General features: G+C 43.2%; 1 protein-coding gene across 1 annotated transcript in view; it reads right to left on the bottom strand.

The window, feature by feature from the left end:
* TTC7A (tetratricopeptide repeat domain 7A) overlaps positions 1 to 19,393 on the bottom strand; it is a 229,389-nt gene extending 209,996 nt beyond the window's left edge. Inside the window, exons 1-4 of the mRNA XM_032443773.1 lie at positions 18,967 to 19,393; positions 18,506 to 18,644; positions 2,312 to 2,524; positions 1,578 to 1,856 (exon numbers count right to left, since the gene is read on the bottom strand). The gene's annotated coding sequence lies outside the window, so the exon portion shown is untranslated. The remainder of the gene's footprint in view (positions 1 to 1,577; positions 1,857 to 2,311; positions 2,525 to 18,505; positions 18,645 to 18,966) is intronic.
* Positions 19,394 to 24,042: the final 4,649 nt, after the last annotated feature.

Here is a 24,042-nt window from a genome sequence, read left to right as displayed (position 1 = left end):
TTTATTGCTGTTCCAAGCTCAACCCTGTAAATCAGTGTCCTGGGAAAAAGACCCAATTCACATTCTTTGTGTTAACGCTGTCACTGTTTCTGCTCCTGACAGGATGTCAACTAACTTTAGGCCTTCAAATACACTGTATTTGCACTAGGATTTTGAATAGATACTTTAATATAGGGTTCAATGCACAATATGTTGCGTAGACTTTATGCATTAGTTAGTTTCTACATGGCCTAAAGCCTGGCATAAAGCCAGCTGCAGTATCTGAGCTCTGTTTCACAGAAACCTGAAGTCTCTTTTTATGCTTGGGTTTGAATGGATTAATTCTACCTCTAGCACAGCCTGATATATCTTCTGGTATCCCCAGACTGAGGCTTTTCAATTTGTACTAAAAATGATGCAGCCTACTTTTCTCCTCAGGATTTATAATTGCAGTATGGAACAGATTATTCGCTTTGATGATTTTCTTTAAAAAACTCCTAGGCAGTGGAACATGAAACAACAGAAGCAAGCCAATGAAAGCATAACTTCATTCATCTTTAGCCAGATATCCTCTAGACCCAAACTACTAAGAAATGCCCAGTCAGCAATCCCCTGTACTGCAGAAAGGAAGTCATTAAACGAGAGCCTTTAAAAGGATCGATAACAACACGCAGAGAAGGGAATGGAATTAGTCATCATTTTATCAAAATACTCATAGGCTTCTAAGAGATACATATTTTGCTGCTACTGATGACTGTATGGAAGATGTCATTATGAAAGGTTTTATAATAAGAAACCTGAAAAATCTGTTCTTATCACTTGTCACAGGCAGGAAACATCTGAACTCCAGTAAAATCCATAGGATGGAAGCTTTTGTTTGTTTTATCACACATATCAGCTGTATATTATTCTAGGCAGGGGAGCCCACCAGCGCCTCTAATCTGTCACTGTGTTCAGTTAACCCAGCAAGGGGTCACTTCGGCTCATTTCCTTGGTTTTCATCACCTTTTCTTATTTGATGAAACTAAAGCAAAATGACAGGCACACAGATCCTTAGAAGGACTGAGCTGGACCTCCAGGACTCAGACCCCCTGATAATGCTCTTTTTGTTTCCTTTTGCTCATTTAAAGATGCAGACACTTGAGAAGAATCTTCTTACTTTCATAACATATTTCATAACATATGCTGTTCCACAATCCTAGGCAAGAATCCATACAGTGTGATCATAGAGTCATAGAAGTGCTCAGGTTAGAAAAGACCTTCAAGATCATCAAATCCAGCCACAACCTAACCATGCTATCCTAACAACCCTAGCCGCAAGACCTCACCATGTATATGTCCATGCCATGTATAAAGATTTTAAAACTGCTTTTGGCAAAATTACAGATAGTGAGTCCTATAAAGACACGGCAAGGGAAAGAAATATCCCTGTGGTTACACAGCTTCCTAAACTCCCCCAGACTGTGGCTGGGAGGAACGGCACAGAAGCTCATTTGTTGCTAACAGTTACCTCCTCACCTGCAATTACAAGCCATTTTTAGAAGCTTTCTTTGCAAAGACAAATAAAGAACTCAAAAAATAAAATTCACCTCACTTACCTGTGCCATTTTGAGCATCCCTAAATCTGTCCACCCTTGCAGGGGAGGTGACTTTGGTGCACACACGCACAGAGACTGCATAAGGTGAGAATGAGGATAAGAACAATAAAGGTCATTTCTCAAGCAAATCCAAGCAAGACCAGACACTTTGCTGCAGTGAACTGAGGTAGAGCCAGTGATTTCAGTCAGTAGCACCTGGCCAACAGACACAGAGTAATGCATTGTCACTGGTGTCTGGTCCATGAGTCATCTGCCGTTATCCCTCAGGCCTGCACTGAGCTGAAAATAGATATAACAATATGGAGGAAGCAATATAGGAAGAGAGGCAAAAAAAATACTGTATATAATTGCTCGCATTATATTACATATGTTCATGCTGACTTCAAGGTCACTTAGTTAAACTTTGGCTGTGCAGATCTCTGACTCCATCAGTAGTCCTTCAATTTTAAGAACAACGCAGAGCCCACAATACCACAGACTCTTGTGTATACATTTAGCCTGGCCCTATGCTGAAGTGAACTCAACAGATATTAAAAAGTATTTTATGATCAAAGCATTCATGCTGCTCCATAGTCTGTCCGCCAATTCATGCATTGCCCCTTCTGTCAGCCATAAACTTAGTTCCCAGGCCTTGCTCATGAGTCCCGTTCCCCCACATTTTTTAGCACAAGTGAACATAAATTTTACAAGAGCTCTGCATAGGTCTGAGAGCCAGTCTATGTTGAATCACTTACATTAACACGGCCAACAGCATTTCTTCATTTACTTGCAGTTAAATTAACAAGCGAGACCTCCTGAGTCCCAGCACTTTGCTTTTGACTGCAGAGTTGGCTACATGGACTTCGACAGCTTGTTCTGTTGTCTGACTATGAAGGTCAACTCATCTGCTCCAGGAATCCAGTCTGTAACCCTGATGCTTTCCTCCATGCCACGATCACTTAAATGATCTGTAAAATGATAAATGTGAATTAATATACAGGAAGAAAAAACAAGACTTGGACAGACATTACGCAGTCTTCTGTTGAGTAACCAGGTACTGGCACACTGTATACAAAGAATACCCATCTGAGCTGAATTTCATTTATTGGGGAGCTTTGCTTCTGCTAAAGAGGAAAAAGGGAATCTGAGAAAGAGTTAAGAATTTCCTCTTGTCTGATTGCATCTGACCTTCCATTAGTCACTGAAAATGAAATGGCTTGTAATGGGATCTTGTGGTTTCTATCACTCTAGAGAAGCCATTTTTACGAGGTCACAACTTGATGACTCTGATGAGTCACACCTCATGAAAAAAAATGCAGATTTGAGAGTGGCCGGCTCTGGTGGTCATGGGGATGTGAAGGGTCCCCTGTGGCCTCCCTCACATGGAAACTCTGCCAAGAGCTGGTGTGCTGGATCTGTGCTGGTCTCGTGGCCAGTGCAGAGCTGCTGGGAATGCTGGCCTGCTCATAGAGAATGATTGAGGCTCATGCACTCCATGTTGCAGAGCACAAGTGGAGTCATAAAGTCAAAACTGTGAGGTGAAACAGAGAAGCTGCTTCTCAGCACATGCATGGATTTATTCGCAAGCAAGCATATTAGCTCAGCAGATATTGCAAAATGATATTTTCCTGCATCACACTATATAGTCTACTATGGCAAGCATCCTAATGCCCCAAAGAATCATGTGCTACCTGAAGGGCTTGAGTACGCAGTACCATGTATATTGAATTTATTGCATGCATCAAATAGAGTAACCACAAGCAAATGTTATCACGTAAAGTAGAGCATGGTTTCCATACCTAGCATAGATATCATGTTTCTTTAGAACAAATTTCTTTCTCCACTATTTTTTGGCAACGTGTGTTAAAAAGGTGTATTTTAAGGTGGAATGTAATACATGAACACTTCAAAGATCATCCTGAAAGAGGCCTTGAACTATTTGACAATTATGGAACACTCTGAATATCATTATAAAGGTCAGTGACTTGAATTCAACCATTTCTGGACTGTCACAAAGGAATCAAATTAAAGGACACAGATGCTGGTACACAATCATGCAAAGAAAGCTGTGGAAAAGTTGCTTGAATCATTAATCATAATATTACACACTTTATCTTCACAAGTGTTTGCTAAAAAGCATAAACAAAGGAGGAAAGAAAGGAGGAAAGGAAAGAAGGGAGGCAAGAAGGGAGGCAAGAAGGGAGGCAAGAAGGGAGGCAAGAAGGGAGGCAAGAAGGGAGGCAAGANAAGAAGGGAGGCAAGAAGGGAGGCAAGAAGGGAGGCAAGAAGGGAGGCAAGAAGGGAGGCAAGAAGGGAGGCAAGATCTTTTTTTCTCCTTGTTTGCTCTTCAGTTGCTTGATTTGTACAGAATCACCCCTTTGCTCTACACCTTATGCAGTAAGACTGTTCTGTGACAATGAATATCTCCCTGTGAACATTGTTTTGAGTTTGCAACACTGGCAATGAAAGCTGTTCTCACTAGGTACGAATGCCAGGAAGACACATGCTGCATCATTTTGTTTCCTGACTGCACCAACATTACTCTTAAAATGAGACTTTTGGCATAAATCGTCACTATTGCGCTGACAGGATATTCTATCATCACTGTTTAAAATGTGCGGTTCAGTAAAAACTCTACCAGGGTTATTGTTATAATTCACAGGAAAAAGGAAAAGAAAAGACAAGTAAAAAAGAAGGCCCTAATTCCAAAAATTATTGAATATTTCTTTTCATGCTTCTTCTTTACTTCTAATCTAGGATTAGCAAAGTATTTGAATTATCATCCTCGAGCTCTCTGTCTAATGTAAGGTTAACTCTCATAGAAGTTAAGATGAATGTTTGCAAATACCAAACATACAGTGAGAGACTGAGTACTCTTTAACGTAACAGCTCTGCAACATTTTCAACAGAAAGCAAGGATTCTGGCTGCCCAAATCAAAATAGCAAACAGAGCCTTAGTTTCGAAGAGTGGGTGCTCAGGCATCTGAACTTGACTGCCTAAAAAACAATGGCAATGAAAATTGTTCAATAGCTCTGAAAAGCAGCATTTAACTTCAGTATTGCTGATTTTTTAACTGTTGAAAATTGGAACCTCGGTGTTATACTAACACATGTTTTTACATTTTCCCTAGAAACAGATGGAATAATGTTGCTCATGCTATGCCAACACCGTGTTGTTACATAGTCTTTATTAAAATTGCTTCAAGGCAAAAAGATGTATGAACAAAGACAAGGGGTGGGGAAACTTGGCAACTCCCTACGATTTTCAGTCTTGAACTGTTTAACTCTCAGCCAGCTCTGTGTACCATAAAGAAATACCCATAACTTCATGACGGGTGGGGAAGCTGGGTGCATTAGCTGGCTACTGTGTGCATAGAGCCCATGTGACCTTTGCTACGCAGAAGGTAGCTAAGATAGATAACAAATAAAAAGGAAGAAAAAGGAAAGGGGAACATATGCAAATGGAAGAAGGACAAACTTGGCAAGTAAATAAAGTCTGAGAGTGATTCAATTTAAAGGAAATTTAAAAACTTGATTTCTCCTTGCCTATATTGAGAATGTTTATATCTCAAAAGGAAGCAGAAAAAAACATTTCCATGATAACCGTAAAAATCACCAGAGAGAAAATAAAGTTTTCTGTCTCATTACCTTTTCCACGTGGTAATCAATTATAAGGAAAGCACAGTGCAGGTTCAATTAAGTAACTAAATCAAAAGGAATTAAAAGCCACAGGGGATCTTTATTTTACTCATGTTAAAGGAGGGTCCGACTCCAGGCCTCATTGACTTGTCTGTAGCATATAATGGGGTTTAATTCTTCTAAACCAGTCTGTCAGCATTAGCTGGTCATAATGAGGAAAATGGGGTTAGAGAAAACAGATCTACTGAAAATAGTTTTCCCAAGTGTAGCCTGCCCTCCTCCCTTCTTCCTCCAAATGGGATTATCCTGAGCTCTCAGCACATTGCAATATATAAATGAACCATTAGGGAAAACAAAAGCCCCTCCTTTGAAACGTAAGACACAGCTCAGGAAAACAGTGGGTGCTCTGTCCCAAGTCAGCAAGTGTGTGAATACATGCTTACCCTTACTTGCTTAGGTCTTCCACTGATTTATAAGATTAGCATGTGCTGAAAAAAGTCTTTAGTGTCTTGCAGAGCTGCAAGATCCTATGAAGTGGTGAGACATCCATTTAAAAAGGAATAAGATTTTTTTTTTTAAGAACTTGAAAAAATAGCTGTGGGTTTGTTTTTGAGTTTCATATTTTGAAGTCAGCCAAGCAACAATCGTGACTTTGTTGTAGCCATTTAGCTTCACATGGGCAAAAACAAGAGTCCTGGACACACGTGCAACCTAGGATTCATACAGATAGTTGAATGAAAACTCTAAGAGAAACGGCCAATTCTGGGATGCTTTGCCAGTGAAAAGCAGTTTTCCATGGCTCTTGGATTCTAGTATACACGTAGCTTTGCATACACACAGGCAAAAATAATCACAGGAAAACTGGGGATTCCTCTGAAACCACCACCAAGTCTTATAGTCTTCAATGAAGCCATACTTAACCTTCAGGCAAATTGGTTGGGAATCACCACCTCATACTCAAGCCATCTAATGGTCCCTAGCTCCAGGTGACACCAGCCACATGCATGTTTGTTTATGGAAGACGCCTAGAGAGGGAGTCACTCAACTGCTAGAACAGGGAGGGATATCCATCTAGCAGCCTATGCCAAGCCAAAGACACTACAATGACTCCTGGTCTCCCTTGAGATCTCAGACACCTCTGCCTTTCAGTTCATCACCCATCCCCTCAACAGCTCTTGCCAGGGCTCTGTGCTCCCATAGCCAGTCCTTGCTTCCTCCATATCCACCAGCCCAGGAAGGCTGAGAGCAGAAAAGTTCCAGCATCCATCTTGTGGCATCTGGCAGTCCACCAAGCACTCCACCTGGCCATGTAAGAAGAGACACGTCCCACCACATTTCAGAAGGAACAGGTACAGTGTATATCTCACCAAAAGCTCCCCTCCAAAGGGCACAGACTTAAAATCATTCTCACGAATCTGCCTGCAGAAAGACAACTCGGTATTTCTCATAAATCGGGCCACTTGACTTCTCTGCCAAGATATTCAACAAATTTCTTATTCAGGCTGCTCATTTTTCATTCCTTCGGGCTACACATAACCAAATAATCTTACCATAAATCCAGGCTCCCGCTGCCATTCATTATGAAGTGAGCCTTGTTTAGAAGTTCTTAGAATTGGAACATTCCTGCTGAATGACAATCCTCAAACGCCTTTCATTTCAAAAGGAGCAAAATGGAAATCGGTTCTTCTCCAAGTTTACCAGAGGGGCAGCCAAGCGCTGATGTTATACAGTAAGATCTCAAACTGGGAACTAGGCAGCTATTTCAATCAGCGGACTTATTTCACGTCTGTCAAGGATGGTATATTTAGAACTGGACGAGCTGTTTCTTCACTGAACCCACAAGCTAAAAAACTGACCCAAGCACAGTATTTCTCAGATGGCCTCTTTTGCACTTTGGCAAACCCCCATGAAAGAGCATTTAGATAGCACTTCAGCTATCAGCAGATAGCACTCCAGTGTAGGGCTGGAGCCATTGTTGTTTATTCAATCATAGCTGTTTAATCAAGTCTTGCAGGTGCCATCAGACTGAGTGAATCACCCAAGTCAAGGCACAAAAATAAAACAAAGTTATTTTATCACTGCTTATCCACACAGAGTAAAGCTATGTGAAAATGATGTAAGTGAGAACTTCTGAGGAACTGAAACAGCAAGCAGAGAAGCAAAGTTCTCCTGCATTGAGGCAGAGCTGGAGCCAGAAAGAAGAGCTTCCATAAACTGCAACATCCTGGGCACCCATTGCAGCAAACAGTCAGTATTTTCAGAAGAGTCCAGCCCCTCATTTGAGCATCGGAACAAGCAGTACAACCTTGGAAAGAGTTTGGCTCCAAGCCACCTGTCCTTACTACAGTGCAAAGGTAAGAACAACCAAGTGGGGGACAAGCACTGCTTAAATTGAGCTTGTTCAGCTGTGACACTGGAGTGCAGCAGACTTGAAAACAAGATCAGTAGTGAGGAGTCTGCAGAAACAACTGGGTTTTGTCCAGTTCTAGATGGAGTAATAAGGACAGTCATCCCATGGCTCACTGCTTGTAAGGAACCACTAAACAAGTGAATTTGGCCAACAGAAACAAATTGCTGGTGCAGCTTTTTTTTTTTTTTTTTTTTTGTAAGCAGTCTTATTTCTTTTTCATCAATCATTTATATAACAAAGATTCAGCGATGGAGGAGACTCCATTCTGAACTCCAGTCCCTTCACCAGTTTCACTGGGAGCATGCCAACCCAACACACTGGGAAAACACCTCCCCTACCCCTTCCAGTGCAGTTACATTCCTACCTTTCCCTGGAAGGGGACAAGCAACACGACTCCTTGCTGGCACTTCATCACGCCTGCATAAGGTTCTGTCCCAGACTGTCACTAGAATATGTTTACTGGTGCCAACCACAGCAGGGCCCTGGATCTGGCCTTCAGGAAGGCTGCATCTCAAGCCTGTAGCCCTCCTGCTGTTTTAACTTCCTTTAGATCCTCTCCCTTTCCAACAGCTTCAATTCTCCCATCATGCTTTTTTCTCATTACAGTTCTGCGTTTTCTTCATCATCCCTCTCATATCCCACACTGCTCTTTGCCCTCCTTGCCCTCACAGGTCATAGTTCTGTAATACCAGATGTTGTCTTCTGCCATCAGATCCTCTTCCTTTGGCAGCCCATCACAGGGTAACACTAATATTTCAATGTCGTGTTTTACCACACACGGAATCTGCAGTTTCAAGGTTAAGAACTGGCAGCCAAATCTCTTCCTCCAACCTGACATTATTTCAAGTATTTCACTGAGAGCTGTAATGCTGATAGTGCTTGCACACTAGCAAGCACTCCTTTCTCACCCATAGAACTGTAACATTCCTGCCATAATTTGCATGCAGATGTATCATAGGTACTGAGAAAGAGATCAGAGACTCAGAAGCAGCAGGAAACGATCACTTGCTAGTGTACACAGTCAGCTTGTTTTGTACAAACTGTCTGGCTTACTAAACCAGACTTGTCCTAGGCTTGACAGCCAAGTGACATAAGCTGCATCTGGAAAATATCTATGATAAAGCCTATGGTTGCAGAAAGAATTGCAAGTAAGTAGCTGATCCAGCTGGTGTGCAAACTGGGCACAGCGTTCATCAGCACAAATGGGTTCATCAACGCTACCATCTAGTCCTTCAAGAGAGCAGTAGGTACTCAGAGATCTTCAAGATCACTGAAGAGTTGAGTTTCCTACAACTCCTAATCGTAAATATGATTCCCATCTCTCGACACAGCAGCATCAGAGCTTTTCCCCTGACCTGCTCTGAGGTGGGAAATGAGGCCTTTTGACTTCAGCTGGCACATGTCAGACAGATCAAAACCATGCAGCTGGACAAACTTATGTTTCGTGAGGGAATCAAACTAGTAGCAGCCTGGCAGGAACCCATGCTCTTCGCTGACTATTAATAAGACAACTGATCTAGAAATCACTGTATTGGAGCATACCTTAAAGTTAGTGAGAGAGAAGAAACCAGCTCCTTATTACCAAGTAAAGGTTGAAGGTAATATCTGGTGAGAACTAAACCAACTGGTGTTTGTCTCAACCTCTTCAGAAATATCCTGAAATCCACTCTGCCTGCACAGTACACCTCCAGAACACACTACACCTCGCTAGTCCAGAAGACCCCATCCACACTTGTCTTCATCTATAGGTTTTCCAGCCCCATGGTGATACTATTAGACTGATTTTAAATGGGTCAAATCAACATACACAATATCCCCAAAAAGTACAATTTGACTCTAAATCCATAAATACTGTGCTCGTTTCCTTGAAGGGCAAGGTCTGTCTGTTAATGTGACCCGGTTCCTTGCAACCACAATTGTTCCTGTAATATGATCAAATGAAAAGCTCCCTAGCTATCTGATTTCAGACAAATGTTACTTCTTTGTCTCAGCGCAGCTTGGACAGCTTCAGAATCCAAAACCGGCTGCGTGCTCGTCTTGTTCAGGCTTTCTAGAAATGTCTTTGTTCCACTGTGGGTCATTCAGACTGTGGGATAACTGGAAATTTCACTGTTTATTAGTTTTTATTTTCGGTGCTGAGTGCATTTGCAATGCTGACTCGCAGCAGTGATTTTAAAGGAATAATTGCTTCCAGATGTCATGCATATTTTACTCTGAAGGAATACAGCAATCTTTGTTAAGGTTACAGAATTAGAAAGGCTGTTCTCCCCTATCTGAGTGGCTCTTTTGAGAGCAATTGGGAATGCTACCTTGCCTCACACAGTTCCTACCACAGAAGAATTAGAACCAAATCTATAACAAACACTCTTGTTTGGTATGTCACACTTGATAAGGCAGAAATGTTGAATGATACGATTTTTGGTTTGCTCTATAGTGAGAACACTGTATTGGAGTGTTTCAGTACAGCCCATAAAAAGACCTAGAAAATAGGTCTTCCTGGAAGTCCCTGCAGGTTTGTTTGACAATAAACTTGTAGGGCAACCAACTTGAGTTCATAGAATCATTAAAGCTGGAAAAGACCTCTAAGATCATCTAGTCCAACCTTCCACCTATCACCAGTATTGCCCACTAAACCGTATCCCTCAGTGTTCACATCCACGTGTTCCTTCAACACCTCTGGGGACAATGACTCCATCACCTCCCTGGACAGCCTGTGCCACTGCAGCACCACTCTTTCCAAGAAGGAGTTTTTCCTAATACCCAACCTGAACCTTCCCTGGCACAACTTGAGGCCATTCCCTCTCATCCCGTCACTGCTGTCTGGGAGAAGAGGCCGACCTCTGCTTTGCCACAACCTCCTTTCAGGCAGGTGTATATAAAAAACATTTTATAAGTTGATTACAAAGTTTTAGTAAGATTTAAATGCTCCATTTCAACCTTTCTACAATGGAAAAATCCATTTTCTCTTCTGAAAATATTTTAAAAGGATCCATGAAATACAGTAAAATCCACTACGTATCATTTGATCAGCCAGGTTTATGAACCTTTTTGTTTGTTGTTGTTTGTTTGTTTTTCCATCTTGCAACAAGAAAAAAATGGAAATTGCAAACCTTGTCACAAAAGGAAAAACTACATGATCTCATTGCTTTACAACTAAGAGTGGGCGGTGCTGAAAACTACTGTCCTAATAGCACAGGACAAGACTGACGGCACTAAAAAAAGGGCTAGAATAAATACAGCTAGAAATAAACTGTCCTCTGCATCAGAACACTCCATAATAGGTAGGAAAATATGCTCCTTTTCCTACAGAAATAGATTATATGAAACACAGTTTTGTATACAACACCTACTCAGAAAAGGCCCAAGAGGCCATGATATCCAACATTACAAAACAAAATAGAACCAAACTTGTGTCCACGTTCAGCAGAATTCTGACTTCAATTCTAACACTACCACATTCGGGCAGCTAGTAACTGCATGTTAAAATACACTGGAGAATGTGAGGGAATGCAGCTTATCTCAAAGGCTTAACTGAAAGTCCCAAAGACACCCATGGAAATTTAAGTCTTTGTGTAAAAGATCTCTCCAGTAGGGCTGATTTTCTGAACCAAATTAATATTAGCCAAAGCCATCAACACACACACCAAGCCGACACCCTAACTGTGTTTGGTGTTTGTACTCCTGAGCACTAAATAACCAATGTATTAGCGTGTGTAAGCAATGATATGTTAAGCATTCAATAAGTCGATTGTACCAAAGAATGGTACAGTGGGTAATGGGGCCGTGATGTGGTACCACAGGCTGCCTGATGTATCTCATCACATTCTCCTTTATAACTTTTCCAAGACACGGGCAAATTTTTTATATAATGTTTGATGCAATTAACTATTTATTCACAATCAGGCAAGACCCCCCAGCGGTCACAAATACTGCACTGAATCCAGGTTGAAGTCCCCAGTCTGATCCATTTTGTTGAAAAGTCCCATTGCTTCCAAAATATGAAGGCTCAGGACTGGAACCTGGCACAGACTACCACAGTGAGGAATGTACTTCTTGGCATTCCCACAAATATTCTCCCAAAGCTGATCAGGCAGTGAGCCTGACAAAATATAATCACATTTCACACAAGTCCGGCAGGCCCTTGGCTTGTGATGAAGGGCTAAATCCTCTGAAGTCCAGCTGCACTGACTCACTGCACAGATCTCTCTGTCGGGCACAGCCACAGAGCACCTTGTAATGCGGGACTGAACTTACACAGGTTGTAATTTAATCCAATTCCTTTCATTCTGATATTCCTAATGCTTGAATGCTACGTTCCTGTTCTTGCAGTTCATTAAATTACACTGAAATATTACATGAAGTACATCAGGCCACCCACAGAGACATCACACTAAAGCTCAAGGAAAAAAAAGCCCAACGAAACTGTCACCCAAATGCTCTTCTGAATGTCTGCATTTAAACTGAAAGTAGTGCCTGGACTGGCTATGCTGGGGTTCAGCACTGGCGATATGCACTGCTTTTGCACTTTCTAAGTAACCATTCTTCAGCTATAGCTGCATTAACAGGCATTACTGCAGCAGCTGGGAGAGGTACCTGTGTGAAGGTCCAATTCAAACCAATGGCTGGGTTTTGTTTTAAAAGTACGTCTTCACTCAAAATAGGACTAAGCCTTGATGGTGCCAAAGTCTTGCAACATGACTAATTTCAAATGGCAGAAATCCTACAAGATCTGATATTTTGCAAGATTTCCCATCCACATGCCTTCCAGCTTGAGAAGCGATTCAGAACCACAGCTATGGGCACACATCCAGCTTCAAAGATATGACATGGACTAATATCTATTTTAAACTCCTCTTCCATTTGGTACCTCTATTATGAAACATTTTTGGCTTTGAAGCTTCTGACCGTACCACTTAGCATTTGGAGTCAGTACCTCTCGGTTCAGCTGGGAATGAAACTCTGACCGATCTTTCTGGCAGTGAGCTTCCCCAGCTCGTCTGTTTTCCCTGTAGAGCAGGGCATTCCCCTGCCCAGCCTGAAAGTATCAGTGGGGCTGGTGGCTGCTCAATGAGAGGGTGGATGCCTGAGGCACTTCTCCACCAGCTGCGGCCTCCACAGCCTTTTCCCCACTGTACCAGAAGATCTCAGAAATTCTCTCAACTTGCATTTGCAAAGACTTACTGAGGTTTGAGCACCATTAACACTGCCAAAACCCAAACATCTTTGAAAATAAGCAATGCTGAGTTCTGTACACTGGCACCCCATATTTCAGATCGAGACTGATCAATATCCCAAACTATCCTTTCATACAGCATAATGGCAGCTTGTTTGGATGGAGTTCGCTTGGTCTGAAGGTTAGATTTTTTTTATACAGTGCTGGACACAACAGGACTTCAGCATCTGTTTAAGCCTCTAAGCTTTTCTGCAACACAGTAGATTAAATTGCAGATGAGCACAACAGTCCCAAGCATTCACTCTGTCCCCAGGGAAGAAGTGCAGGAGGCATAACATGGAGGCCTTCTCTTCCCTTATTGTTCTCCAGATCAATCCTTTACCTTCATCTGCTTCAAACAAAATGCAGCCAATAAAAATAAAAATTGTTAGAAAACTTTCTTTTTCCAGAGCAAATTAAGCAACTGGAGGTTACAACTCTTTTGAAAACTGACAAACCATTACCAGGCATAATGCAAAGCAGTTGGCCGCACACACAGCCATGCGATGCTTTGCTGGGCTTATGCAGCAAAAATTAAGGAACGTGGGCCTTGCGCCCAGCTGCAAATACTAGCGAGACTCCAGAACGCCACCAATTTCACGGCAGCTGTCACACCAGAGGAGCTTACCCTTCCAGACAGTGGAAGTGCACAATTAGGTCACATTAAACACTGAGAAAATACCACTGCGGTTCTGCACAACAACTGAAAGGGAATGACAATGGAAAACAGCTCCTAGCTGGCAAAAGCAGTAAAAAGCATCGGTACATACTTTCCATTAAGCATTTGCAGATGAAGGATGTGGGTGCAGGGGAAGATGGAATGCTTTCCCACCAGGCGTGGAAGCCAAGGGCAGCCAAGCACAGAGCAGGCACCTCATCCCCACTAAGTCACTGCTACCTCAGCCTTCACAGACACAGAGGGGCCAGGTCCCTGACCCTTGCTTCTTATTTTGATACATCCCCTGGTTCCTCCAGGAGGACATACTGCAGGGTCAGAATAAACATGCTGAGAAGCAACTATCATGGCTGGGCCTTCCATCTTGGGTAGGTTTCCTGTCTGTATCTAGAGCAGTAACTGGAGCTCCCAGCCCTACCACAGTAGGAAGAGCATTTGCAATGTCTTTATCACTGCACCTGCACGCTACATAGTCTGTCCTCAGCCAGAGGTGGAAAAGCGAGATAAGCACGGCCCATTCTGCTCACAGAAACCCTCTTGTGTCCCATCAGCATCACCTAATTACGCCCAGCTGATTTCAGCTTTGCAAAGCTGAAATGAAAGGTGGTCATTGTGCCGGCTCAGTGCTGTCACAGGTAACAGGCACCCTGCTGCACGGTGTTTGGCACTCACCACAAAGTAATTGCACTGAAAGGTTCTTATTCCACTGCCACACCAGCACCAATTATTAAAAGCTCATATAAAAGGGTTCTGTGAGGAACTTCAAAAAGAGGGCAACTCTGTATGGGGCTGGAGGGGGGGGGAGGAACACAGCAAAAACTTCAAACACCTTAAACACTGTGGAAAGAGCCAACCTGCACACACACCTCCTGTGCACCATTAAGTTACTTGTGGACTTTGTGGATTAGAAAAACATATTTAATTTTGTCTGTGATCAAGCATATGCCTGTGATGTAGCAAGCAACACACGTCAGAGATGTCACACGGGGGTAGCACAGCTCTCAGCACCTGAACTAACAACGTGTTTCTTGAAGAAATGGAAAAATGGAAACTTTTTGCCATGTTATTTTCAGAGGAAATAGTAGTGGTTGTGATTGACGTTCCTGTTGCAACATCTCCTTTATGTGTGCATCACCACAGAGCATCCCAGCAGTTTGCTCCCAGACAGAAGAGAGTGACTGCTCTCACACTTCCAGGTCAACAGAAAAGCCTTTAGCACTGGTCAGGATCATATAGTGGCCTGGGTTGAAAAGGACCACAATGATCTCGTAGTTTCAACCCCCTTGCTACGTGCAGGGTCGCCAACCATCAGACTAGGCTGCCCAGAGCCACGTCCAGCCTGGCCTTGAATGCCTGCAGGGATGGGGCATCCACAACCTCCTCGGGCAACCTGTTCCAGAGCATCACCACCCACTGTGTGAAAAACTTCCTCCTAACACCTAACCTAAGCCTCCCCTGTCTCAGAAGCATCGGCGCATCCCAAGAGAAGCCACCGGTGAGATACAGGCGGAGGAGGCGCTGCCTCAAGGTCCGGCTACCGGGGCCGGCAGCGCGGCGGAGCTCGGCATCGGGTCGCCCCGGGGGCTCCTTGCCGCAGGACGCGCAGCCGCCGCCGGGTCGCAGAGCGGCAGGGCTCCCTCTCGCGGCGGCTCCGCACTATTCCAGGAAGGCGCGAGAGACCCCGCCGTTCCTGCCCTGGGACGCGAGGCAGGGCCAACAGAGTGGGAATAAAGTCTCACGGGGAACAGCCTCGGTTCCCTTCCCGCCCGCACCAATTGCAGCAGATTTAGCCATAAGTGTTGTCTGACATATTCAGCAGAGACACCAAGGTGGAGGAAAAAATAAACAATCAAACAGAAAACTCTCCCCCTTGTTCTAGGCTGGTCTACAGCGATCAAGACTGTATTAAGAACTGCAGTTCAGAAAATAACTCATGATAACTTAAAACAGCCATCCTAACCTTGGACTGGAGGAGACTTCATACAGTGGAGCCTGAAGATCTGATACCTTCCAACATAGAGAAAATTCTCACGCTGCGTTCTCTTTTGTAACTCCTTCCTTTCTAACTCACTGTGGCACCCTTTGGCCTCAGCCTGCTTAGGGTTTCCTGCAGTAATTTCATATCCAGTGTTTCTGATCAAACTCATCCACTGCAAATGCTGTGCTATCTTAGCACAATGCGGTGAGTTAAGACTGGAGAGCCTCCAGCACACAAACACCTAAGAAAAATTACAGATTTCTTTGCTGTTCGTGCAGTCTTCTCAGACTATTTGACAAAAGTTATTGGTGGCTATTTTTTAAATGAAAAGAGTAGTGAGAAAATAACTTTGCGGCATATTGGGCTAGCAGATTGTTCAGACATTGTACAACAACAATAAAGCCTTTAGGATTCTTTGACTGACATATATAATGAATATAGCTGTCAAACTTTTCTGCGGCAATTTTATTTTGCATTGACGAGCTATTTCACTGGACAGGTTTTGCATAAAAGGAATGATTCACTTTGTTGTGATGCTGCTATTTACAGAGCACGGAGGACAGTGGAATTGTTATCAATATAAATATTAATCTACAAATTTCTTTTGGAATACGTAATTTTGTATGCAATATACACCATTTGGATATCTGATACAAGGAAAGAGGCATTGTTCTGCAGTGAGAAGGGGGGCCTGGAGCTGCTGGGGTTTGTTGTTCATTCACTGATTCATTATGTGGCCTTTGAAAAGGCACTTAGTCATTCTGCAGTTTAATTTTTCTCTCTGTAGAACAGGGAACAATGCATCAACACAAACTGTTCCATGACTTCTGCACTCATTGTTATCGCTCGGAGTCATTGAGGTCACAGAGATGATTGGAGGGTCAAGGGGATGATCTGTGCCCAGAGACACAGAATGACTCCACTCTCCTCAAACATCTTCTTTCTCCTAGTAAGGCAGTGGCAGGGTAAGTTGGGACTGCCCAGCACTGCCATTGCTCTGTGCACATTCTCTTACTTTGGTTATGAACAATGACTTGCCATGGATAGACAGAATGCACACTGACATCACTAGCCTTGGAGAAAACGGGCAGAAAACAACCCAGCAGGCAAAACAGTACATAAAGGAGAGGGGGAAAAAAAAAAGAGAATAAGATGGGATGAATCTCATACTGCATTCGCGATGCAGTCAAGCCTACAAGCAGGTTGTGTATCTAAGGGCAGGAAATCACAAAGACATCTCTTACTCCCCGGGGAAAGGTAAGCAACGTCTGAAATTGCCTTCAGAGGTTATTAGTAGAACTTCACCAAGGCTGAAGTACACTGTGCCCAAAGCCATAGCAAGCAAACACTGCATACATAAAAAGAAGCATTCCCAGCTCCGCAAATAATAAAACTGTTGGTGTTTTTCACAATCCTTTTTTTTTTCTTTTCTTTTTTTTTTTTTTTTAAAGAGTAAAACTAGCATTGTTTGTTAATTCACTTAATTCTTCATTTTCCTTCTAAACTGAAATATAAAAGAATTGTAGAGATGGGGGTTTCATCTCTGCTCCCAAAATAATGGTACCTTTTCTGACCAGAAAAGCCAGTTTGGCACAGAGTGCCACAGTCCGCTTATGTACCAAAGGTTTCTATGCAACCAAGAAGGAGGATAGGTGCTGTGTTTCACTGCACTGCTGCTCCTCAAAAGGGAGAAAGAAGTGGGAAGGAGCCTTCTCATCAATCCCACAGCTCCAGAAGGTTCTAACACAAAGGTAAGGGCTGAAAGTAGAACTGATGTTCACGAGTTGCCACATTCACTATTTAAGGTGAAGGCAACAACTGCATGGTGCATGGGGTGCATACACAAGGGGATCATAATAGAATGGTTTGGGTTGGAAGGGACCTTTAAGATCATGTAGTTCCAACCCCCTGCTATAGGCATGGACACCTCCCTCTAGACCAGGCTGCTTACAGCTCCACCCAGTCTGGCCTTGATCGCCTCCAGGGAGGGGGCATCCACAACCTCTCTGGGCAACCTGTTCCAGTGTCTCACCATCCTCACAGTAAGGAATATCTTCCTGATACCTAGTCTAACTCTGCCCTCTTCTAGTTTAAAGCCATTTCTGCTCTTCACTTGCCGTGAGCCAACCATTTCTTGAAAGCAGTGGTGTTGGTTCTACACTGCTGCATCCCCTCCCTACTGTTACAGAGCTCGGCCTTCCTCAGAGTCAGCGGCAGAGAATGGCACATTACTGGGCTTCACGAAATTTTCAGCGCTGAGAATTTGATTCCAAACAGTTCGGCATCTGCTTTAGCTAAAACAGCCCAGCCATTTCCAGGAATATTATTACAGGAAAGATATATTGCTTGGCACAGGTTAAATAAATCCAGACAACCTTTTATATGAGGATCTTTAGCTTCAGATGGGGAATTTTGAAATTTGGCAGACAGGGCTCATTGTGGCAGAAATGTGTCTGTCCATATTAAAACCTGCCCACATTTGGCCAGCTAACAGAAATAGGGGAAAACTGCACCAAGGGCTCAGAAAAGCGTCTGCCTGCAATTCCTGCTGTGGGCAAGAATCCCCTCTCCTCCTGCATAAGTGTGGGAACATAGCTGACACCTCCTAAATTTGAAGGCTTGATTGTGCAGTCTCAGTAAAACTCTGTAAGTAGGGTTTATGTTCAGCATAGCAGTTTTCTAGAGGAAAAAATCTAGGCCCTAATTCAGCAGGCAGCTTCACACACCAAACCCTCTGCACTCAGGCAGCATCTCAGTCAGACTGGTACAAAACCAAGACCGTCGTCTTTAAAGCACAGACAAGAACATCTGTTCAAAGTGATGCAGTAGTGACTGTATTCTTACATCTCAGAAATACAGTTTGAGGAGTGGCAGATATGTGTTCTTGCATGTAAAAGGGAGAAATCAGTATTTACATTGTGTTTGTGGTATGAATGGATGGATAGTCTATGAGAAAATGCACTCACAGGGTTTCCATTCATCTTATACAAACAAGGATTAAGAGGATTTAAGGATTTACAATGAAAGCACTCACCCACTTGATAGCACTGCAGTATTTCTGTAATTCTTTAGTCTTGACTCCTGGAAAAAGGACAATATCAATCCACCTCTGTCCAAATAAGCAGGTTATGCAGAGTTTATCTAGACCGAGCTGTTCCACAGGAAATCACAGCCTAAGGCAAACAGAAAGATCAATGGAAGGAGCATGAAGTAAACCCTCACATGAAACAATCCCATTTTTCAAGGAAGGGAAATAATCCCTTTTTTCTTTTTTCTTTCCATTATATTTAACAGATCATGCAGTCCTTTCTGTGGTATCTTAAATGCTGCTTTGCATTTATGGAGAGCCAACACATTGGCATCATGATAGAGGACAGATCCAGTTCATTAACTGCTTCTGGGAAAAGAACTGCCATTCCTCACACAAAGAAAACAAACAAACAAGCAAGGTGAGGGGCAGTTATGCAGGAGGAATAAAAGGAGAATTTAACATACCTCTTAAATTCTTTCTCCAGGATACATCCACCGTTCCTTCTTCTCATCCCAAAAGCAGGAGCAATTTCAATCCATCAGTGTGTAAACAGAGTTGTAGTGCTGGAGGAAGCAGGTTAGCGAGCAGACGGTAATGCTGCAGCTCCTGCAGAACCATTCCTTCTGCTGAAGGCCTCCACTCCATGCTGACTGGAAAGACACTCAACAAGCATTTTTGCTTCACCATACTTAGGCGCTTGGTTAGTGATTCACCCTAAGCAACTGCGCAGTGGATTAAGGCAAGGAATAGGAAAGCTTGCTCTCCTTCCATGTATTAGCTGCATGAAGGATGAGGATCCAGTGCAGCAGAAAAACCTCACATCCTGAAGTGCTGCAGTAAACTCTTTTCAGGAGCGTGAACCAAGCCTGCGTGTCACAGGAGCAGGAACAGTTGGAACTCAGGAGTCAACCAATTAACGTGTGGGTCTTGTGTTATAGAGTTAATTAGCAGAACCTAGAACAGATACACAGTCATCTTACAAACACAGATGAAGGCTGAGGCATAGAAAACACTTTCTATGATCTCACAATGGTTATCTGAAGGGGTACAGGCACAGCTGAGACCTCTCTTAGTTCCAGACTTGGAGATGCTACAAAATCCTTCTTTTCTCTCACATCTCTGAGAACTGTCTGCACGGTTAAAGTGACGTGGCTTGCTGTTTCTCTCCAGCAGATGTTAAAAAACTGACATGTTTGTTATTTACATGGTTTTGCCCATGAGACAACTTTGATATGCCTCGTGAAACATGTGCTCTCACAGCAATCTGAGGAGGAAAACCACATAACCAAGCATTCAGTAAAATATCTTTCTGTCTGGAACAGACAATTCCAACAAGATGGTTTTAATGGCATGAGGATTTGGTAAATATTTTTGCACGTTGGCAGCATTTTTTGCTAGACGGGATTGTATTTTGTCATTCATTGTATAGATTGCTAAGCTACTAGAATGAATCTTTTGAGACCCAAAGATAGTATTGATGGTACAGAAGTCCTGTGGTCCCCTCTAGGCAGTGGCACAAGGTCAGGCCAGTCTCAAGCAGGTGTTTTCCTCAGCCCCTTAATTCTCTCAGGTCACACGCACCTCACCATGCAGCTCTTTGAAGGACAACTTCAGCTATCACACTGTTTCCACAAGAGGTTGTGCAGGACGACCGTGCTCTCATAGCCTTTTGATTTAAGAGTTGCATAAGCACATAAATGATTCCATGTTCAATTGCTAAAATTAAAATTCCCTCTACCCATCGTCTCCTGCAAGAATGCAGCTATTCTGCTTGAGAAACCACATCCTGTCATGCATCATGTTCAGATGGTTTTCTGTCAAAAGACAGAGCCCAAGTTCAACAACCTTCCAGGACCGCTGCTGATCTCGTAAGAGTCTACTGCAAGCATTTCTTTGCAGCCCAACAGCTGGGTCAGATCTGATGAACTATAGAAGTTCACATCACCCAGGACTAACTCTCTAACCGAGCAGATGCAGGAGTGCATTTATGGGCCAGATACACTCAGCATCCCCTGGGAAAAGGATTCTCTTTTTTAAACACAGAACTTCTGTTCAGATGGACGACTGTTCATGTTCTTTTCTGTACGTCCAGCAGTGTCTGGAAGCACCGTGCATTAAATCCACTGAGGCTTACCAACCAGCTGGGCACTGTGTTGATATTCTGACTTGAAGGTGACTTTCATCCTACCTGATAGGGCCAGCACCTGACTGAAAGTCAGGCTCAGCTCCCAGTTCTGTGCAGACATCTGCCAGGTATCAGGTGAATGGGATTTTGCTGTAAAAAAGGAGTATGACTTGGAGGTCTGCCCCATCAATCAGTAGGAAACAGAGTTTTCAATGCACAGGCTGTGCCATCCCATCACAAGCAGCCTCAGTCAAATGTATCTATTTATGGTGGCAAGCTAAAGGTACTATGACTCAGGTGCCAGAACAGGGATCTCTAATAATACCTTCCAACTGTATGTGATATGTAAATACATTCTGTGGGCAGGAAATCTATGAAATAAAAAGGCATTTGTTATAATTATTTTAAAGGAACTTCTAAAATATGTAACTAGTTTAGATTTATTTACAGCATGGCCAAAGCTGGTGGAGAGAGAGCTGGACGAGCTTTTCCCCAAGGTTTCTTACAGGCCACCTGGCAACATGAGATGAATTCCACATTACTGCCTCAGTTTCTATATTCTTGCAGTTACGGCAGGAAATACTTAGCCACTTAATAGAGTGACTTGAGTTGATGAAAAGGAATTTACAAAGCATGACATACTTTATAACAATATAAATACAGGGGTGTTTAAACTGTGGCCCTCAGGAGAGAGTCTGGGATGACAGCATCTCATGACTTGAGTACCTGCTTAGTAGGATCAACACTCATGCCCACCACTGGCCAGGCCAAAGCTCCTCAGGGACATCTCATTCTCCTCCTCTGTTCCTGAAACATAAAATAGCAAACACCAGGAGATCCTCCATCCAGAACAGACATAATATGACTGCTCAACTGAAGGAGACTTCCCAGTGGAGTGGAGAACGTTCAGAGATATTTGAGTGGGCTCTCTTAAGAAGGGTCTGAGTCCAAGAGATGTTTTTGGACAGTGACTCATGATGCCCAGTGCACAGCTGGAGTAGAGCTGCACATAGAATTACTGTGATTAAAGTCAGTCAGCTACAAACAACAGCAGCTTCAAAGTGGGATCTGAGAAACCACAATTATTTCCCGTTCAAACTGTAGCAGAAAAATGTGGTATTTTTTTGGTAGTAGCATGCAGCCGTCTTTGCAGCAGCTGTACAAGCTCAACTGAAAGGGAAATGATGTTTTTTGATAAATTTCATCTCTGATATGAAAAACGTGGTCAGCACAAGAAAATCCATCAGCCATGATGCAGATGCCTTACAGATGCAACTTTCAGACTCCTTCAGAGCCCCTTGTTTGCAGGGGCAAGATTTGGATGGGTCTTGGAGCTGGCTCCTCTCCAGAGATGAAACTGGGAAACTCCTTGGATGGGGTTGGCATAAAAGGTTAATTGCAAGGTTTCCACTCAGAGGCCTTCTATCAGTCGCACTACTGAGAAAGAGGCTGAGCTGTCCCTCATACCCCTTGGGCTGGGTAGAGCTGTTGGACAAGAGAAGACATCAAGACAGGGAGTTATGAGCAAGGAGCAATCACACCCAGCATTCCTGGGTCATCTAAGCTGAGGTGTTTCTCATCCAGTTAGTAACTTGTCCAACACTTTGGCTTTATAAGCCTTAAATAGTTGGTCAGGCTGAGGTGGGGCAGGGAGGAGCAGTCTGACATAGCAGTTGGGCCTGTATCGCGCTTTCCAGTTTGCTCTGGTAGAAAATAGTGTCTTTTGGAGGGCTGGTTTGGTAGCAGTTACTAATCTAGACCTTTTACTCTACTAAATAAGTCCAGGATCTACTTTGGCTTGCTGGAGTAACACATAAAACAGGTAAAGGAAACTTAAGCTTTGAGAAAGGCTGTTCCAGGGTACCCACAGGAGAGTTTCCAGTAAGCCCCTGAACACCTTGGTAACAGACTGATTTTGGTGGAGTGATAGGCTCTCCATCCACTCAGCAGCCACCAGTTTCTATTGGGATTTCTCACTTTCTGGGGCCTGTGGAGATTTGAATTCTTTCTGAATTTTGAGTGGGAAAAACAGCACTTTCTCAGCACACAGCTCACTTAGGCACCACAACAAGGACTACAGTGCTCCTAGTGCAAAGTTCTAATGTGACAGCCACAGAAGTATCATTTTGCCAAGAGCAATGTCCATTTCCACCGACTATTCACATGGCAGACAACTCTGCTATCCTTTGAAGACCAAATGAAGAGGTTAAGTACTCTGCAGTTCTTAGAGCGGAAGGCAGGGTACCCCTCTGCCAAAACCACATTGGACCTGGAAATATCCACAAGGACCTTCTGTGGTCAAGGTGCAACCATAGTTTCCTCACCTGGTCCCATTTGAATAGTCCAAGATTTGGTGGGTGGCATTTTAACCACATTTAGTATTTCCATTCTATTATTTTTGTTATAGGTGGTGTCACAACCAGCTCTTTGTTACCAGTCCATAGACAAAACTGCTGGGCCCTGAGCTACCGTTGTGAAAGGTTTTCCCAAAAAGCATCATGGCACTCAGATAGGAAACCAAATGTTCCTCAATAGCTCAGATGCAATGGGAGGACTCAAACACCTGCAGTTTGCAAATGAACAACAAAAAAGCAGAAATTAGCACAAACAAAACTCAACTGAGTTCTGATAGAAGATGAAGTGCAGAAAGTAATTTTGCCAATATAGAGACAGTGCAGGGATTGTGAGCTGTTGGGCCACGCATTGCTTACCCTTACCATTGAATTGACAGCCATGGGTAGGCTTGCCACAGGCTCAAAGATCTGATCTTTACAGACACCTAAACCAGTTCAAAAATCCCCTAAAGAAACAGATTTTAAAGCAACACTCAGAAAGGCAAAGAGAACGAAACATTTCTAAATACTGAGGGCTTCCAGTTGTTGTAGGATGAAAGAAAGTCTATCACACTAAGAAACTCAAGCAATAGACAGTGTGCCTGAACAAAATGGGAGGGATAAGAGTGACTAAACTTCAAGAAGAGGATCAAATTACTTGGTTTTGCACACTGTTGCCATCCATTACAACTGTTAATTACTGTATCTCACCACAGAAAATCAAAGCTGTGATTTAACACTGAGAACCATGTGGCTTGTGGACTGAGGGCAATGGATGAAGCTGACTGAAGAACTGTGAGCAGGAACATCACACGCTGCCTATTGAATCAGTGGCACTGACTGGCAAACTGCTGTATTGGACAGAACTTGTTGCAGCAAAACAAATCTATCATAATAATACACACAGTCAGAGCTAGATCTTTTCTAGAGAAGACCGAGAAGCCCCTTTGAAGTGACCTGAAGGGAACAACAGCGCTGCAGAAAGTCTCCTAAGCAAAGCTGAAGGAGCTCTCTGCTCAGAATGCATATTGCTAATGGTTTGGCTGAAGATATATCACCTCTACACTACAGAGAGCAGTGCT

This window comes from Coturnix japonica, chromosome 3 (assembly GCF_001577835.2).
Source record: "Coturnix japonica isolate 7356 chromosome 3, Coturnix japonica 2.1, whole genome shotgun sequence".
NCBI lineage: Eukaryota > Metazoa > Chordata > Aves > Galliformes > Phasianidae > Coturnix > Coturnix japonica.
This window is presented reverse-complemented; position numbering and strand designations above follow the sequence as displayed.